The sequence below is a fragment of the Alligator sinensis genome, unplaced genomic scaffold, assembly GCF_000455745.1.
Source record: "Alligator sinensis unplaced genomic scaffold, ASM45574v1 scaffold121_1, whole genome shotgun sequence".
In the NCBI taxonomy this organism is placed as follows: domain Eukaryota; kingdom Metazoa; phylum Chordata; order Crocodylia; family Alligatoridae; genus Alligator; species Alligator sinensis.
The window spans coordinates 242,541-247,348 of NW_005841910.1; the positions used below are offsets into that span (position 1 = coordinate 242,541).

At 39.4% G+C, this 4,808-nt stretch overlaps 1 protein-coding gene across 2 annotated transcripts in view; it reads right to left on the reverse strand.

Annotated features, from left to right (window-relative positions):
• The window catches only part of LOC102384413 (contactin-6), a 123,441-nt gene that overhangs the window by 32,024 nt on the left and 86,609 nt on the right, over window positions 1-4,808 (reverse strand). The window lies entirely within an intron of this gene.

A 4,808-nucleotide genomic window follows, 5' to 3' on the forward strand; every position in this document is an offset into this window, starting at 1 on the left:
CCAGCCCACCCTCCCCTGCCCCTAGTACTTACCAGATCCAAGTCCAGCTGTAGCTCCCTGCTGCAGCTACTGGGGACTGTCTGAGTCATGGAAGCGCTCTGAATCTTTTCTGAAGATCTGGAAAGCTTTGAATCGATTTGGACCTTTTAATTGGTCCCCTGATTCCATTCAGATTCGGCCACCAAATCGGGCCGAATCTCTTTTGAATCGAATCACCACCCAAAGCTTTGCACAGTCCTAATGATAACCTAAATTGTAGTCTCTGTTGTTAACAGCAGAAGAACACAAATCAAGTCCTGTGATATCTATTGTATTAACTTACTTAAATGAATCTGGTTCCGGGTATGCTTTTGACCTGTTTGAGTTCACTTTTATTTTCAGACATTTTTCCTGGGGTGTGTGTGTATGTGTGTGTTACTGGACTTTGTACTGTCATATGGGGGAAGGAACACAAGCATTGTCACACAATTATGGCCAACAACTCCTAACCACATATGCACTGACATTGGTATGTCTTGTGTACCGTAATACTTGTTTGGATGTTTCTGTGCCAGCATCATCCCTGGTGTAAATAAGTCTATGCACTTGCGTTAGGAAATGAGTTTCATCTTGAGCACCTAGCTTAACCTTTAAAGAGCTATGCACGCTGCGGGAAGCCCTTTTTTGTCCTTCAAGTGCCTCTTTACCCCATATATTGTCCACAAAATGCTTGCCATATCATGCTGTTTCTCCTGGATTTCTCAGTCCCACATTACTGAGCAGTTATGTGACTTTCTTACTGAGTGGGGGTTTTCTATAAAGCTTTATGCACAATTATACACTTGAGTGAAAAAAAAAAAAGAAACAAAATGAATTTACTCTTTCAGGAAAGTTGTAGATAAAGTAAGTAGCAAAGAAACCACAGGCAGAGAGAGAGGGAGAGAAAAATAAGAAACACTCCTGAAGCATCACCAGCTCCTCAATGGTCCAGCACCAATCACCCGTACCAGTCATACACTGCATGTTCCAACAAGTCCTTCTCTTTCTATCTCTGCCACTATTCCGACTTACAATCGTTTGGGAAAATCAGCCATAAGCTTAATGTCTTGTCCATTTTTTGAGTCCCAGAGTCAAAGCAATAGAAAACAAACTCTGCTTTAACATCTAATAGTCCGCTATATCCCTGTTACAGAAATCCCTCTCTTTGATTTAGAATTCTAGAGATGGCTTGCAATTTTCCATTGACTCCATATGGGATGGGAAAACAGTTTGAAAAATTCATCACTAGGGATGCCAACTATAGACCTGTTCTTTAGAATATCAACACAGGAAAGATTTCCATTTATAAGATAACAACGTGCAATAACTATATATCAAGCTATTATCTCAAAAAGGATCCTGCCTTTGAACATTTCTTATTGACAGGTATCTTTTTTCCCCCCCCAAATAGATGTTTTAAACAGACCTGTTATGAGTTGTATAGAGTTTGTGTGTGTGTTGTAAGTTTAGCAAAAACTCCATCTTTCATCAAAGCATCATGCTATGTGGCAATTGTCCCACTGAGCCCTTCATTCTAGCAAGATCCTACCAAGTGATGTCTAGTTGTTCACTCATTGTGATGTTTTCTGTTTCCTTTATGAAGCTTTGTTTAAGACTTCCACCTCAAATCCGTTTAAAAGGCCTCTTAAAAGCTCTTGGTTTTCCATTATCTATCTATCTTGCTTAGCAGCTGCAGACATGTATTGTATAGCTTGTCCCATTTCCAGAGGAGAAAAATAGATAAGATCCTCTGTGTGCTTGAGGTATAATAAAGACTTCTATCACAAAGAATAAACAACTCAATGAGCAGCAATAAACTTAATTTGCACATTAGATATGCTTTTCCAAGTTCTGACATTTCAGTTGAAAATAATGCTGAAGCAATGAGGCCTATAATTGAACAGCCAAAACTTCTCCAGAGGGGAAACAAAAACAAATGTTCCCTGCAAACAGGATCATTTTTATACCACATTGTTACTCAGTTTTTTAATAAATTTTGTAAATGCCTAATGAAATAATTTTTGGGGGTGTTTTTAATGTGATTTTCACGTACTGCTCCATTAGGAAGTATACATGTGGTATGTGAAACTGTATATGGGGCTCCTGAAGTGAGAGCTGCCTGAACACTAAACTACTCATTTTATTCACCGCTAGTTGTGTTGTAACTTTTTCTCAAATTACACATTGCATTGGTGCTAATTGCACTTTCATAATATGAACGTGAGAACTGCTTTAGCCAGTTGCCCTAGGTTAAGAGGGAAAGTCAAGCCTGCAGGATAGAGAAGAAATTATTGGGAAGTTATCTAAAATTGAGTTAAAAATTATGTGGGTAATCTTTTACTTTTATAACGACTTCCCTCACTGAGATAACCCTGATATTAGTGTGTGTGTGTGTGTGTGTGTGTGTGTGTTTTGGGGAGGTTTTTTGCATAACACTGGGTGTGTCTCCACATTCATTAATGTGCTGCAGTTACTGCACATTCAGTTTAGTACTTGAATAACCAAATACCAAATCAATGCGCAATAACTTGCACCAGTGCATAATAGCGCCAGCACATGGTTTTTAATGATGCTAACTGTGCAGTAGCCTAATATTACTGTGCAGTAGCATATTAGCACAGTTTTTGCCCTACACACTACTGCACAGCTGAATTAGACTACTGTGTAGCTAGCTGCTCGTATAGACGCGCCTATTGATAAAGAAATTCCAAGTTATATGCTTTATGTTACCTTCCTGTCAACCTTTTCAACTTTACCATTGGATGTTAAATGTTAGGTATGTATATGAGAAATCATTTATATTAAGAACTGCAATCACAATCAGATAGCAGGATAGAGGGAAAGTCCTGAACTTGCTACGTTTTCCTCTGTGCTGACTCTAAGATTTGTGTAATGACTCATCCCACCCACTCATCAGTAGAGCTTGAACCCAAAAATCTTTTTGGCAGCAAAGTACAAGTGCTTAGCATTGAGGTGAGGGAATGTCTTCATTATCTGGTAGCAATAATATATTCTTACTCTTTACATGGACTAGCCATGAGATGGCAAATTGGCAGAGGAAACACTTATGCTTTGTCTGTGTCAGCATTTCAGCCATTGGAGAAGTTACGCTAGCACTATGTCTAATGCAGACATCATTTAGACTGGCTTGGTGCAATTTGCCTGTGTTTTAAAGGAAGGTAATATTACCTAAGGCAAGAGTAAAATGTACCCCTATAAATCACACACAACTGGTGTATATTGTATCTGCATTCAGGGTCGGCATCTTAGCATGCCCTTTTACAATGAAAAAAACCACATAGTCATACATGATACATCATGGTACACAGTGCACTCCAGATCACTACTATGAACTCAGAGACATTAAAGTTGACAATCACAGGTGGAGATACCATGCCTGTGGTCTCATCATCACCTGCACATTTTTAGCTGCTCATGGAGAGTGGAATTCCCTTTCATGCTGAGGGCTAGTGTTGAATGTCAGTCACCCTAATGTAAAGCATTATTCTTCAACTCTCGGGTTTATCACCTATTGATGTGAGGATTCTGTAGAAGCTGGATACTTAAAAAGGCGGGGCACAGTGGCACCTTAGAGACTAACTGAGGGCATGGACTTCTGTAGGCAACTGCCTGCTTCATCAGAGCATGAGAGAATCCAATGAAGCAGGTTGTTGCTTGCAAAAGCTCAGGTCTCTCTGAAACAGGTGTCATCCAGCCCTGCCTTCTTCCCGTCTTCAGACTAATATGGCAAACCACCTCTGAATTCAGTGTGCGGATGATTTTTGGGATGGGTAGACTGAAAATATCCCCCCGTTCGTGAGGGATTTTAAAAAAATGAGTAGCTCGTATGGGCACCAGGAAGTAATATTTTGGTTCAATTTTCCAAAAACTGTATTGGTATCAGTAGTGATATAGTTTTCACATATTAACTCAGTAGTTGCATTTTGACACATCCCATCAGGTTATATCACTCTCTTTCTCTTCAGATCAGACTTGTCATAATGTAACCTGCCTCTGACAAGTTCATAATGATGTCTCACAAAGTGACATTGAGTCGATTTTTTTTTTCTTTCTGAGAAGAGGATTAAAAGTTTGACTAATAGGCAGGGGTTTATTGCAGGGGGAGGAGAGGAGAGGCGATAACAGGAAAAGTAAAATGACTTGCTTAGTAATGCAAACATTTCTAGCTAGTTAGCAGCTCAGATTATTCCCCTGAGAATGAAATATTTTTAGCTGTTGGGTGGGCAGCAAAATGACACGCATGAATTTGCAGGCTTAGGTGTTAAGCTTCAAGAAAGGTAGAACATCTGTGTTCCACAACTGCTCCTTTTGTTCCTTGGGAAAGTATGTAGGGGAGTATTTAAGAATATGATGAATCGGAAATGGTAGGAATGACTAAGACAATTCCCTTGTCATCTCCCTGTAGCTTCAGTGGGATGCATCAAGTGGGACAGAGGATGCATCAGAGGAACAGGTTTTTTTAGTGGTTTTCTCTTCTACTAGAATACAATTCTCATTCAGCTTCAAAATTTCCATCCTTTTGAGGAAGATACAATATCTTTTTTTGAATTAAGGGCCAGTATACATTATATAGGAGATAAGTTAATTGTCCCAAGTATGTATTGGAGAACAGAAAGGCTCACAGCCCTGGAGTTTAAGTCTTATTTCCTGTCCTAGACGAAGATTGTGAGCTCTTGGGGTTTCTGTGTTTAAACAGTGCCTAGAAGTCTCATAATCCCATTCTGCTAAGTGTTTTTAATATAAAGAATAAACAACGATGATGATGATTT